Source organism: Dreissena polymorpha, chromosome 14 (genome assembly GCF_020536995.1).
Source record: "Dreissena polymorpha isolate Duluth1 chromosome 14, UMN_Dpol_1.0, whole genome shotgun sequence".
In the NCBI taxonomy this organism is placed as follows: Eukaryota; Metazoa; Mollusca; class Bivalvia; order Myida; family Dreissenidae; genus Dreissena; species Dreissena polymorpha.
Window position 1 is genome coordinate 68,333,175 of NC_068368.1, and position 15,921 is coordinate 68,349,095.

Genomic DNA, 15,921 nt, shown 5'->3' on the forward strand with positions numbered 1-15,921 from the left:
AGACCCAGAACTAGCATACCCACTTGGTGTTCATGCGACCCCTGCAGGTCAGGTGCTGGTCTGTGGATACTGGCCCAACACTGTACTACAGGTAGATTGTGTGGAGATGAAGAAGCTGGCCACTCTGGCTACAGAAGAGGATGGAGTGTTGGCACCATGGTCAGTCTTCTTCAACAGCACCACATCCTCGATCATTGTGGGACAATATGGGAGTAACAGCATCCTGGTGTTAAGAGTGTGATTAAGTATATAACACATTTCGGCATATGTTATTAATACTACATTGACAATTTGTTATGGTAAAATGAAAGAGAATGTGTTGTTTTAACAATTGTTTCAGATTGTCCCAATTAACAAGCTGTCATAAGCTGTATATTGAATATATGTACATGACACTTTCGCTATTTTAAGACTTTCATTTATACGTACTCTTAAGAAATTTACATGAAACAATCATATTAAAACATGGCACATTAATGTCATTGTTTATGAATAACTTCTGTGAAATATTTAATTGTTTTAAGTAATCTCAGTGTAAAATAAATTGAGTTTTTAGTATTGTTAAACTTTAAAATATGGATACAAAGTTGGAAATTGGGTATTTTTACATGTTAATTCTGATAATAATTTATTGTATATAATGTCAACGTTATGTATGGGTAAAGCTTAAACAGTCAAACAGTTAGGACAAACAAATTGGACTATTCCTTTTGTAATGCAAATTGTATTCTTGTTTCCAAGTTTTCACATAATCAATAATACTATTCTATCCATAGACAATTTGATTGTCTGACGAGAAAAGTTGTTCCATTTACATGTAAACACTGACATGGTGTTAACTTCATATTATTCTATGGCATTGTTGCTACATCTGTTGCAAATGTTCAAAATGAAGACATGCAAAGATGATTGGATTATAGTTACATTTAATTATCTGTGTGTTGTTGTATGTATTTTTAAGCCAACTTTATGCTATTTTATGTTATGCATCAGCAAGAAAATATTTTCTTTGCAGTATAATGCTAAATACTTAAGTGTTGCCTGCACTTACTTAGCTAAGTGTCAAAACACACTGTTGAACAGACAGCCCAAACTTTCCAATTCATATGTATATTTGCTGTTAATTGAACTATTCAGATTTCCCTATGTGTCACCAAAGCACATCTTTATGCAAAATGTGTCCAGAATATGCACTCAATACACATGCTATCGGCAAGTATTGTACAGCAGTTCACTGAAAAGCAACTCAGGCAAATATAAACTGTGTTGACCAGCTCAGTTACACTTAAGATCCTGCTGGTGTTTGTGTGACCCAGGACCAATTCAAAGGACCGGTCTCACAGGTCTCCAGTGAACACATATATAACTGATCTAGGAATGTCTAAAGGTCAGAAGGCATGTTTGTATTTGATTTGTTGGTCGTGTTGTACATGTATTTTACTAATGTTATGGCCTTTGTAGTTTTTTCTTTCTGGTAATTGTGATTTTTGTTAATTACAAAATATGTAGGTAAAATATTTGCCCCTATCACTGTAGTAGACACAACATCAGTTTCGGTAACTTTGTTGTACTGTTTCGGGTTTTTAACAGGTTTAAATATCTGCCCAGATGGAGGTAGTTGACACAACAGTTTTAAGTGTAACCCTTTTATATAGTGTCAGTAATTAACAGTTTTTTATTTATTTTCCCATGTTGAAGTAGTCAACAGAACAATCGCCACGGATACTTGAAAATGTCGCATGTGAACAGCAAGTCCCAACAGTCAGAGTTAGGACAACATAGCCTGCATGGGAGACTGTTGAGCACTCCAAGGATGACAAGGAAACGATACTGATTCTGAGGATGACATCACAAAGGAAAATGTAAATTCGCAGAAGGTAAACTGCGGTAATTTCTTTTTTCGTGTATTTATGAACTTAAGTACATTCAGTAATTTAATAGCTAAGATCGTTAGCGTTTAAGTTCTTTTTGCACAGAATAGGCAACGCTACAATACTCGCCCAAATGTCTGCGTCTTGGTCTGGGAAATGCTCTGGTTAAACATTGGCATAGCCCTTTTTAGCCATCGGGTATGCCATTCAAATTTAAAACTTGTGTTCCGCGTCATTGTGTGAGGTCACTAACGATGTTCCATAAATCTCACATTCGGCAGAATAATGCCTAATTTTTAACTTTAAAAATTGGTTACGGTAAAATATGCAGTAACAATTGTTAGTTGTTGTATATAATAAAAGGAATATTACGCTAGTAAATTGTTCCAAGAGTTTGTATCACTCTCGTGGCTTGTGCTATTTCACATCTGACGAAAGGCTCCGCCTCTCGTATGATATGTCATCACACAAGCCACTCGAGTGATACAAACTCTTGGAACAATTGACTAGCGTAATAACCCGTATGTCATAAAGTGTTTTCATTCTGATCTCCAGCTTCTAAGAATAGTTTATTTCTTTCGGATCTCAGGTGAGCACCTTCGGGATCATGGCCCTCTTGTTACAAAATGGCATTTGATATATTTGCTAACAAAGCTCCAATATTTTTAACAGTTTATACTTTTTTGAAACAAAACGAAACATGTAAAATACCAAGTTTTCCTCCAAAAACATGGGAACCCTAGAACTGTAGAATTAAAAAAAAATCAAAATCAGTGACCAAAAGCATTAAAAGCCCTCTATTATTTAACTGATTTTATGAATTATGAATGTTAATAATGAAACCAATTAAATTTAACATTTTCAGTATTGCAGACGCAAACAGTGCGAAAAAGTAATCCTACACTTTTAATGTACAACACTCAAACGTGCATGCTATTTATTATTATATTAAGGTGTGCATGTGCAATATTGATTTCAAAACATTTTAATACAATTAGATAAATGCCATGACAAGAGGCATCACTGGGTATTGGTAACTGTAGTGTAAGCATCACCTGAGGGAAAAATCAATGGATCTTGGCAAGAGTGTTTATCTTAAAAATATATCAAGGCAAAGATCAAAACAGGGTCAATTTATAAAAAAAAAAAACATCAGGAAACCAGTTCAATGCTTAGGAAAATAAACAATATGTTATAAAACAATTGCTCTCCCTCTAAATGTCACATTTAATTGTAAATATCAAGGCCGTTTTTGTATCTGGGTTTTGTGAGGTCAAACGTAAGGTCACTTTGTCATTGCTTCGACAATGGTTGTGTACGTAACACTCAGAAGAGCGATTCAAGGCCACCTTGGCTCTTTTGTTTGGAATATATGTTTTGAAAAAGAGGTCTTGTTTGGTTTCCAGTGGTTTAGTGTTGCAAGTTCAAGCTCAAAGGACGATGTTCCACAACTTTATAATGATCCCTTAACAGGTTAAACTTCTCTTTTTCAAAAGGGTAGTGGTTGCGTAAATTGTTGTCTACCAAGCCATTCCAAAATTTGATCCCAATTTCAGGAGCGTTAAAACTGATTATTTTGAACCAGTGTTGTTTCTTGAATACAGATATACAGATACACGTTAACATGTGTGGGTCCTCTCATAAAGGAAGCAAGGAAGCACGTGCTTGACAAACGTTAATTTCTAAGGCCTTATATAAAAAATAATTCACTAATTAGAGAACTAACAAATATGTCGTGATTAAACAAATCAACAACATGTCATGTTAACGAACATATACATTGTTTATAATTATTTAATATGTGCATTTTTTAAACATTGAGGCATTTAAGGAATAAGACATAATTTTGAGGTTTTAAGCATTGTGTCCTATGTTTATCAGGCATTGTGCATCGTCAATAGTTGCCTTGGTAACACTTTTGAGGCCACATATATTGCCCATCTTCATGAAACTTGGTCAGACGATTTTCCTCTATGATATATTGGTTTAGTGTGAAACTGGGTCACATGAGGTCAAAAACTTGGTCACTAGGTCAAATTTAACAAAAAGCGTTTTAAAACTCCAGAAGTAAAGTTTATAGTCCAATTTTCATGTTTGTCGGGATCTTTTTATGAATGTTTAATGATATCTCAGCTTTAATAGCTTGAACATTCTTGAAAAGCGCCGATTGAACTTGGTGGCTTTTGAACCTTTTATTTTAAGCTCATCTGAGCATTATAATATGCTAATGGTGAGCTTTTGTGATCGCCATTTGTTTGTCATCTGTCGTGTGGCATGCAGCGTCAACATTTTTCGTGTTAACACTCTAGACGCCACATTTATTGTCCGATCTTCATGGTATTTGGTCAGAAAATTTGTGCCAATTATATTTTGGACGAATTTGAAAATGGTCCTGTTGATTGAAAAATATTGCCGTAGGGGGCGGGGCATTTTTTCTGTATATGGCATTAGAAAAACCTTGTTAATTAAAACTCTAGAGGCCACATATATTTCTGATAATCATGAAACTTGGTCAGAAAATTTGTCTTAATGATATGTTGGATGAGTTCGAAAACGGCTCTGGTTGCTTGAAAAACATTTCCATCAGAGGGCCGGGCATTTTTCTTTATATGGCTTTATATGGCTATTGTAAAACCTTGTTTACACTCATGGGGCCTCATTTATAGTCCAATCTTCATAAAACTTGGCCAGAAGATTTGTCCTATTGATATCTTGGATGAGATCGGAAATAATAATTGGTTGAAAAACATGATCACCAGGGGGCAGGACATTTTAACTTATATGCGGTAGAAAATTATTATCACATTTATTGTCAAATCATCATGAAACTTGGTCAGAACATGTATTTTAATGATATCTTGGATTAGTGCGAAAATGGTTCTTGTCTGTTGAAAAATATAGCCACCAGGTGACGGGAACATTATTCCTTATATGGCTATAGTAAAACCTTATTAGCATTCTAAACGTTATATTTATTATTCGCACTTCATGAAACTTGTTCAGAACAATAGATCTAAGTATATATTGGACTGTACAGAACAGGTTGGTTCCTTTGTATCTCAGGGGAGTGACTTTGGGCCTTTCAGGCCCTCTTTTAATCTTATTGAGTTTATTGTGAAAATATGGCTATTTTTTGGAAATTTGTGGTAAAACATATTGGGGAAAAGTTGATTTTTATGATTGGGAAGCAGCTGAATAACCGCGGTTATTTTGGGAAACAAATCACTGGTGGCACGTAATGTGTGTATTGCAGATACAAATAATGTGTGTACATATGGCTTATAAAATTTGAATTAGTCTTAAAACATTAGAACTAATGTGTAATATGTTATGGTGTAATACCAATGTTGTCTTTTACTTTAAATGTTTTCAGATAGATGCACATGTACATGCCATTTGTGATACATGTAATTTTTAGCTCATCGATTTTTTGAAAAAAAATTATGAGCTATTGTCATCACCTTGGCGTTGGCGTCGGCGTCCGGTTTAGTTTTGCGTTAAGGTCCACTTTTCTCAGAAAGTATCAATGCTATTGCATTCAAACTTGGTACACTTACTTACTATCATGAGGGGACTGGGCAGGCAAAGTTATATAACTCTGGCGTGCATTTTGACAGAATTATGTTCCCTTTTTATACTTAGAAAATTGAAAATTTTGGTTAAGTTTTGTGTTTAGGTCCATTTTATTCCATTAGTATCAAAGCTATTGCTTTCAAACGTGGTACACTTACTTACTATCATGAGGGGACTGGTCAGGCAAAGTTAGATAACTCTGGCGTGCATTTTGACAGAATTATGTGCCCTTTTTATACTTAGAAAATTGAAAATTTTGGTTAAGTTTTGTGTTTAGGTCCATTTTATTCCTTAAGTATCAAAGCTATTGCTTTCATACTTGCAACACTTACTAAATATCATAAGGGGACTGTGCAGGCAAAGTAATGTAACTCTGAGTGGCATTTTGACAGAATTATGTGCCCTTTTTATACTTAGAAAATTAAAAATTTGGTTAAGTTTTGTGTTTAGGTCCACTTTATTCCTACAGTATCAAAGCTATTGCTTTCATACTTGCAACACTTAACTATCATAAAGGGACTGTGCAGGCAAAGTTATGTAACTCTGACTGGCATTTGGACGGAATTATGGGCCCTTTATACTTAGAAAATTGAAAATTTTGTGTTTTGGTCCACTTTACCCCTAAAGTATCATAGATATTGCTTTTATACTTGAAACACTCGCAAACTATCATAAGGGTACAGTAAAAAGACAAGTTGCATAACTCTGGTTGTCATTTTTACGGAATTATGGCCCTTTTTTGACTTAGTAACTTTGAATATATGGTTAAATTTTGTGTTTCGATCCACTTTACTTCTAAAGTATCAAGGCTATTGCTTTCAAACTTCAAATACTTTCATGCTATCATGAGGTTACTGTACCTGGCAAGTTGAATTTTACCTTGACCTTTGAATGACCTTGACTCTCAAGGTAAAATTATTAAATTTTTGCTAGATTTGATTGATACTTTGACAAAACTACTCTTACCTGACATACCACAATAGACTCCACCCAAACCATCCTCTCCCTCCTCCGAATCGTCCCCCCCCCCCTAATTTTTATTTTATTTTTATTTTTTCACAATCATCTCACAAATGACCATCACACCCTCACACTATACTATACCCCCCCCCCACCCCCCCCCCCCCCAAATTGTTTTTTTTGAAACAGTTAAAAAACACAAATATTTATTTTTATTATTTTATGTTTTAAATACCGTCCAACCATCGCACCCAAGAATACCCCCCTCCCGAATTCCCCCCCCCCTAATTTTTTTTTGTAAGATCATCTCACAAATGACCACCACACCCTCACACTATACTATACCCCCCTCCCCTGATTTCCCCCCCTATTTATTTTTTTTTGTAAGATCATCTCACAAATGACCACCACACCCTCACACTATACTATACCCCCCCCCCGGTGAGTCCCTTCACCTTTAAAAAGAAAATAGATGAGCGGTCTGCACCCGCAAGGCGGTGCTCTTGTTATTCTTATACATACTTGTAAGAAATGCATACTAAACAATGGCATTAAAACATGACAAATAAATGTATTAAATAAATGTGATATGAATACTTTTTGAAATATGAAATAGTAAAATTACTCTTCAAAGTAAAATATACTGATCTTTTTAGTATTGTTTGCATCAATTATAAAAAAAAATACACCTGGAGGGAAGTGGTTTTATTTTATCGTGTTTTATGCTGCTTTATTTTGCATTGTTAATATTAACGTGTTTTATTATGGGGTTTAGCTTAAATAAAAAACACGGTAAAAACATCCCACCTTTCTGCCTGTAATGTTAACTCTGCTGGTTTAGAAGGTACATCTTAATAAATATTACAAAATTCATCATAAGATTATCTTATGTTTAATAGGTTTTTGATTTTTATTAAAAACGTACATTTAAATTATCAGTATACTCTGCTACATGTTTGCTTTACCTGTTGCACGTATTCAAAGTGTAGAGATACAAAGATGCCTGGATTATAGGATTATAGTTGATATGATTTGTTAAGTGTTGTAGCATGTCTTGTCTTAGGCAACTATAATCTTATGCTATTTTATGTGATTTTTATTCCAATTAACAGGTTTATATCTATTTCTAAATTGGACATAATTGACACAATAGTTGTTCGTGTAACTATGTGGTGTTGTTTCCGAACTTAACAAGTTTAAATCTATTTTCTCATGTGGACGTAGTAGACACAACAGTCGTCAGGGAAACTCAACAATGTGTCCTCGCAGACAGGACCCAGACTCAGCCGTCTGCAGAGATTGCTGATTATTTCAAACAACGATCATCACCATAGTTCTGAGTTTGCCTTGACAACGGATGACAAGGAGAGCAAAAACCTCCTGAAGTCACCACTAATTCAGAACAAGGATCCTGATAATAACGTCGGTAAGAAGGATGTGAATTTACAGAAGGTCAAATAATGTAGATTCTCCAATTTGAGGCCAAAGTTGCGTTAATTTTTTAATAATTTTCCTAGACCACATCAAGAAATGTGAGATAGGCCATTCATTTATTCTTGGCAATATGCAAAAAGAAGATAAAGAAATGAGGTGCCCACATTCGTCTTCGGATATATTGCTTCATTTTCCACTCTGCCACAGTTTTTTACATCCAATATTAAATACAAATTCTTTTTAACCTAAACATGTCTGTTTAACAAGCAGCTCAAGTGTAACACATTTTATTGGTATGAGTACCGTAACCACTAACTGGCCTCTTTTTTTTTCAAGTGCTTGACCAACCACATCTGGCATTACAGTCAAGTCAGTTGTCCATGTCAGTTGAAACACATGGCGGAAGCAAAGAACCAACCCAACATTTAAGGTAAGACCATTCTTTGGATATACAAATCATATGAATGCAAGCAATCGTAGGGTTAAAAACAATCAAACATTTTGAATATAGTTTGCATCCTCAGTTCTTCTTGTAGAGGGGAGGTATTTTTTAATATTAAAAACTATTGGCCCAGCACAAATTCAAGGGGCGATGGATTTTGGCTCCAGTTAATTTAACTAACGCATGATTGCAACATCAATTAGAGTTTATTATTATTAATTCAATTAGAGTTACAAAGACACAAATATAGACCTTATTCAGAACTCAAAGAACACCAAGGTGCACACAACTTTATATAATTATATGAACTTTTTTTCACATGAATATTTTTATGTTTACACAAGATTTGCAATCATTCTGATGTAGATGACAATACATAACATGTGCATTTAAAACAGTTGATTTTGTACCTGATTCAAATTCTTGGACTAACCTTTACTTTCATTGGTCTGAAAAATAACTGTTAACTAACCAGTGATAATCCCTTTCCATGGCAACACCCCACAAAAAGAGCAGTGATACAAAGCAGTTTATTGTACACACATAACTGTAGTTACTTATTTATTCGTAATATCAGCTTAATATTGCGCCCCACCCATTGAAAGCTTATTACATGTTTATAGTTTGCTTTAATAAGCGTCCATAAAACCACATCGTCCACAGGAGGGTTTATGAAGGAGTACCTTTATAAGAAATTTCATTATCAGAAAGATTACCGGATCGATTATGTGTAATGATTTGTTTGTCTGTTTTTATATTGACAATGACATACTCGCTGCACATAATTTGTGTTAAAGTCATCTTACTTAGTTGTTGGAAAACTTGTATAACAAATAAAAAATACCACACTTTTAAGTGGTGCAAACTTTTTATTAAACACGCCATATGCAAACACTTTCTATGCTATCCATTTAATGACGTAGCATTACACATATTCACGGAACTAAGAAATAATTGAATAGGAATACCATTAAATGGAGAGGAACAAAAGCTCTATCAAGTGTTTTAATAATTGAAAGTTGCATATATTTGAAAAAGAGAAAACACAAATTCAATTTTATGTTTGGATTGGTTTCCATCACTTGTTACGAGTTTAACCTAAATGGGTGACTTAATTTGTTGCTTTCAGGAAAGCGACGCTACTTGATACATTGAGGATGATTTGGCTAGATCAAATTGTATGGCTAGAGACAATCATGAAACTACGATCAGCAATTACGTATTGTTGCCATCTTCAGTAGATGAAAATGCCATCCAAGGCTAATTTGACTAATGAAAAATTAGTCCTTGTGTAAAACTGTAAATAATTTAATGCATGTCTTAGTTACAAGTTATTCAAGCAATGTGGTATTGTTGTCAGGAACGCACTAGCATCAATATAAGCGCCTTTGAAGGTGCACTCTTGCATGAAAAGGGCGCTATATAAATCCGCTATAATAATAATAATAATATCGCTTTTGCATGGCAATGGTACCAGTCAAGCCCCAAGAACTTAGGGCCTGTTCTCGCTTGTGATAGGGTTTTAAAATTTCATCCAGCCAACTTTTTTAGCCAACAAGAAGAAGATGAGTTTCTTGAAAACTTGAATTTAATCAGAAAACAATTAAGGTTTACACATTTTTGTTTGTTTATATATATTCATATATACGCAGACTGATATATTTGACTTTGCTTGATTTATTCTCACAAGTGTTAGTTCAAAAAACTTAAACAAAGACTTAACCTTGATATCATTTTTTCTTGCTTATTTAAGACTCTATGTTTTGTTTAACAATACATATATATGTAAGTATGTATTTTACCTTGCTTTATTTTATTCTCGAAACATTTACATTATTAAGTTTTGTTTTACAATATAGCCATATATATGTTTTCCAATTTTCCCATATTCATATCCAGGTTGAACCACACCTTACAACATCTCAACAGGATCTGTGAGAGGTAAACCCTCCCTACAGCGCCGTATCCATGACGAGGAAGTCCTCCAATTGCCCCAGTTCGTACTCCCCTTCACGTAAGGGTCAGGTTCAACAGCATTAAAGCCCTCCTTAAAGTGCTGCATCCATAGTGATGAAGTCCTCCAACTCGCCCCAGTACTCCCCTTGCAGTCAGGCTCAGGTTCAACAGCAGGTAAGTCCTCACTACAGCGCCGTATCCGTGACGATGAAGATCTCCAACTCACCCCATTTCTCACTTTGTTGTCAGAGTAGGTTCAACAACAGGTCAACTATCCATATAGTGCCATATCCATGTTGATGGAGTTCTCCAACTAACCCCAGTACTCACTTTGGTGTCAGGGTCAGGTTCAACAACAGGTCAACCCTCCCTACAGTGCCGTGTTTATAACGACGAAGTCCTCCAACTCACCACAGTATTCACTTTGTTGTCAGGGTCAGGTTCAACAGCAGGTCCCTACATTTCTGTATTCATAACGACGAAGTCCTTCAACTCGCCCCAGTGCTCCACTTGAAGCCAGGGTCAGGTAAAACAGCAGGTCAACCCTACCTACAGTGCTGTACCCATGATGATGAAGTCCTCCAACTCATCCCAATATACACCTTGACATCAGGGTCATGTTCAAGCTTTGGTGGTATTGGCTATGTTAGACTGGAGAGATGGGACATGGTCCATTTCAATTAAGATGTTAGTGCAAATTGTGTGTCTTTAATGCATTAAAACAAAAATAATTGCAATAACAATATGAAGGATACTATTGATTAAACTCTTCACACATATTAACCTGAAAGTGAAGTTTGACTCTTGGATATTTTTATTTATTTTCGTTTGACATAAATAGATGTTTGAGACAAAAGTTGAATGTGGAGGCATCCGTCACTATGGATGCAAACCTTTATTCCTAGATGGCATACTTAATATGTTCCGTATGACAAAAAATATCATTTACTGATGTCCCATCCTATATTCCCAAATTGATGGTTTAATGACTTAAAGATATTTGGAAATTAAGTTTCATGTTATTATGCTCCTGAAGTATTGTTTATTTGACCAACACCATTATTGTTCCATCAGTACTGTGCTTGGTATAAGCCTCGTTAGTAACAAAGCATACTGATCAACTGTGATTCACAATAACTCCTCTTTGTTTCTTTCAGAAGCCTATTGACACAAACAAACTGGCGTATCAGATAGACAGCCTGTTGCAGCTGTTAGTCATTCACAGAAAGCGCAGTGATGGATAAACATTAACAATTCCTAGTTTCTTAGTGCCTGTGTCGTTTGTGAACACGGACAATAGAGTCATCATCTTAAAATTTTGAAATGTGGAAAACAAGTGGCATGGTTCAGATTGAAATGGTAGAATGACAAAGTTTGACAAGTCCTGTGATAATCCAAGCTGTGTGTAAGAATGAACTATAGTTAATGTCTTGTGGGAATGATGATGATGTCAGTGATTTGATGTGAACAAGTTAGTTATAACAAAGTGAAGTTACTAATTAAAAACAGTTACCTAAATTATTTTAAATGCAAATTTGTGTAAGTCTGTGTTGTAACTTTTCTGTATTCTGACAATTTCACTCTTGATTTTGATCCAGATGTAAAAAAGATTGACAATATCAAAATATGATTTTTTCTTGCCTTGATTTTAACCTTAAGCAAAGCTGTTTAAATTATTATTGGTAATTTGAACACATTTTCATACATCTGTTATATTTTGTAATAACATAAGACATACTTCAATTTTGTTTTTCTCAGTAATATAGTTTGACGCGCTAGTTGAAAACTGTTAAGAACGAGTAATAATTGTGTAGCTTTTATTTTGAGCTATTGTATTTCCGAATGTATTCGAAACTTATCAGTTGCTCATTTGAGTCAGTTTTTTATCTAGAATCTTGTGAAGTCTCATACAATTTTAAAAGTAAAGAAAATTATCAATTGAATTGAGATTTTATTTTCCGTAAATTGTAAAGTTTTTATTGATTACAAGTACTTTATTATCCCCACGTTTTTCGGAGAAAAAGTGGGGATATTATATTGATGTGAGTCTTTCCGTCCGTCCGTCCTGGCCACCTGCTCCTCCTACAAAATAAGCACTAGAACCTTGAAACTTACATACATGGTAGCTATGAGCATATGTGCGACGGTGACAGTGACGGAATTTGTATCTGACCCCTGGGTCAAAAGTTATGGGGGTTGGGCGGGGGCGGGTCAGAGATTTTCACTCATTTTGTTTATGTTATTTTATATTAACTTCTTCTTTCTGCACCGATTTACTTCAAATTGATACTGAGCCTCTCTTATGACAATAAGGTCAATCTCAACTATGCATGGCCCCATTACCAACCTTGGGGCGCCCCGGCCACATAGGCCACGCCCACCCAAAATTGCCTTTAACTTGAATTTCTTCATTACTACACAGATTCACTTCAAATTGATACTGAACCTCTCTTATGACAATACGGTCAATCTCAGCTATGCATGGCACCATTACCAACCCTAGGGCAACCCGCCCACCTAGGCCACGTCCACCCAAAATTGCCATTTACTATAATTTCTCTACACCGATTCACTTCAAATTGATACTGAACCTCTCTTTTGACAATACCGTCAATCTCAGCTATTCATGGCCCCATTACCAACCCTGGTGCGCCCCGCCCACATAGGCCACGCCCACCCAAAATTGCCTTTTACTATAATTTCTTCATTTCTACACCGATTTACTTCAAGTTCATACTGAACCTGTCTTATGACAATTCAGTCAATCTCAACTATGCATGGCCCCATTACCAACCCTGGGCGTCCCGCCCACATAGGCCACGCCCACCCAAAATTGCCTTTTACTATAATTTCTTCATTTCTACACCGATTCATTCTAAATTGATACTGAACCTCTTTTATGACAATACGGTCAATCTCAACTATGCATGGCGCCATTACCAATCCTGGGGCGCCCCGCCCACATAGGTCACGACCACCCAAAATTGCCTTTTACTATAATTTCTTCATTTCTACACCGATTTACTTCAAATTGATACTGAACATCTCTTATGACAATACGGTCAATCTCAACTAATTGTTAGGCTCCATTACCAACTCTGGGGCGCCCCGCCCATAATAGGCCACACCCACCCGAAATTGTCTTTGACTATAATTTCTTCATTTCTACAGCGATTGACTTCTAATTGATACTGAACTTTTCTTATGACAATATGTATGGCCCCATTACCAACCCTGGGGCGCTCCGCCCATAATAGGCCACACCCACATAGGCCACACCCACATAGGCCAAGCCCACCCAAAATTGCCTTTTACTATAATTACTTCATTTGTACACCGATACACTTCAAATTGGTACTGAACCCCTCTTATGACAATACAGTTAATCTCAACTATGCATGGCCCGATAACCAACCCTGGGGCGCCCCGCCCACATAGGCCACGCCCACCCAAAATTGCCTTTTACTATAATATCTTCATTTCTACACCGATTCAATTCAAATTGATACTGAACCTCTTTTATGACAATACAGTCAATCTAAACTATGCATGGCGCCATTACCAACCCTGGGGCGCCCCGCCCACATAGGCCACGCCCACCCAAAATTGCCTTTTACTATAATTTCTTCATTTCTACACCGATTTACTTCAAATTGATACTGAACATCTCTTATGACAATGCGGTCAATCTCATCTATGTATGGCCCCTTTACCAACCCTGGGGCGCCCCGCCCATAATAGGCCACACCCACCCAAAATTGTCTTTTACTATAATTTCTTCATTTCTACACCGATTCACTTCTAATTGATACTGAACTTTTCTTATGACAATACGGTTAATCTCAACTATGCATGGATGGACCCATTACCAACATTGGTGCGCCCTGGGTCAAACATGCTGCGTGGGGATATGCGTCGGCCTCTGCCGCGCCATTTTTAGTTAAAGATTGACACAATTTCATCATATTATAAAAGCTGTATTCATGCTCAAAACGCGGAAAATTGACAGGCAACTTATGTCGTTATCACTTTAAGAAAGATTGTTTATAAAATTTGTTAAATGATAACAAAAAGCCTATTATTTTGTGGAATGCTTTCAATTTATTCATGTATCAGGATGCGATTATTTATGTAATATGACCAAAGTTATACTTGTTTATTACTTAATGGTGGATAACACACTTATTATGTACATGCTCATCGCTAGTGTTGACGTTTGTATTCGGACACAATAGTTTATGATGCTTTGTACAAACTGTGCAGGCTTGTGTGGAAAACCTGATTGGTATGTGCGTTCAAGAGTAATGTAACTTGACCAAGATAGTGTAGTCAATGTATATGTGTATATTATGTTATTGTTGATATGTAGCAAAACACATCATTCTCCGGTGTACATTATTTATGATTTTTTATTGTTTCAATTTGATTAATTCACTGTCTTATGTTTTGTTTTATGAACATTGCATGTGTAAATGCTCATATGTAATTTAATGTATATTGTAGTAAACAAAAATATATTGAAGAGAAAAAATATATTTAGGAAATATAAACACATTGTTTTATGCAATACGTTTTGTCTTTCCTATACAAATGTAAGCAAACACTAGACAATATGTAATTATGTCAGAAATATTTTGAAAATACTAATATGTCAAGATTAGGTAACCCATTGCATATCAAGGTAGATCAATTTGATATGCTTAAAATTGTCAATAACTGCAGTTGTGGGTAAGGTCACAATATACTAAAAACACAAGTGTTCAATCTACTTTAAGTTTGTTAAAATGAATAAAAACAAGAGGTAGAACAGCATATAATGAATTGTTCAAAACACACACAGTTTATATAACAAGATTGATGTCTTAGTCCTGATGCAAATGTTACATGCTTTCAGGTAGATAATAAGCACCCATAGAATGTGTAAACTACAGTTTCAATGATGCGGTTTGGTATAAAGTGGTACCATTTTATCTGTAAGCAAAATACGGAAACAAGTCCTTTATTGCAATTAATTGTTAATCCCATTTTTAGTCTCAATCTGTTGTTTAGTTTTTGAATAACTATGTATTGTTTAAAATCTTGTTCGTCCTGAATTTTCTTAAAAGGATCCGAAACGTAAGGAACCTAGAATTTGAGTATTTTCGGGTACCAGTTGCACCCTTGTTAACTGCCAGTTAAGATGATCAGATATAATATTTCCAAACAAGCTTTGAAAAATCTTGCTCAAGCTTTAAAAAAAGTTAGCCTGCTTCTTTGTAATTATACTTATGTATAGTTGTTTTTCCATATTTTATGTTTTTCAAATGTGTCAAAATGTAAAAAGAGGGCATAAATGTAATCATTGGTGACTGTTTAAATGTCTTATTACAAGCTCTAGAGGGGAATATGTTTTCAAAGCCCCAGTACATACCAATTATTTGTTATTTGATAAATTTAAATGCAGGTTTTTGTTATTTAAGTTTTAACATATTTTCATTACAAAAAAAATTGTGACGCTTGTTAAAATTGTATATGAAAAGAGTGAGCAAAATTTGGATGCAAGCCATATTCCGTAAATAAATTTATATAATACGTCTCGGTTTTACCTTTCCCTTAACCATACCTAGTATTTATACAATAAAATTTAATGATATGATGAACAAAATGATATTTTGCCAAATATTTCTCTGTTATATCGGTGTAGTT

General features: G+C 35.2%; 1 long non-coding RNA gene across 1 annotated transcript; it reads left to right on the top strand.

The window, feature by feature from the left end:
- Positions 1 to 1,731: 1,731 nt before the first annotated feature.
- LOC127858389 (uncharacterized) lies at positions 1,732 to 10,386 on the top strand. The gene is made up of 4 exons (XR_008038879.1): positions 1,732 to 1,877; positions 7,629 to 7,830; positions 8,175 to 8,268; positions 10,180 to 10,386. It is a non-coding gene; the product is annotated as an uncharacterized LOC127858389 (long non-coding RNA).
- Positions 10,387 to 15,921: the final 5,535 nt, after the last annotated feature.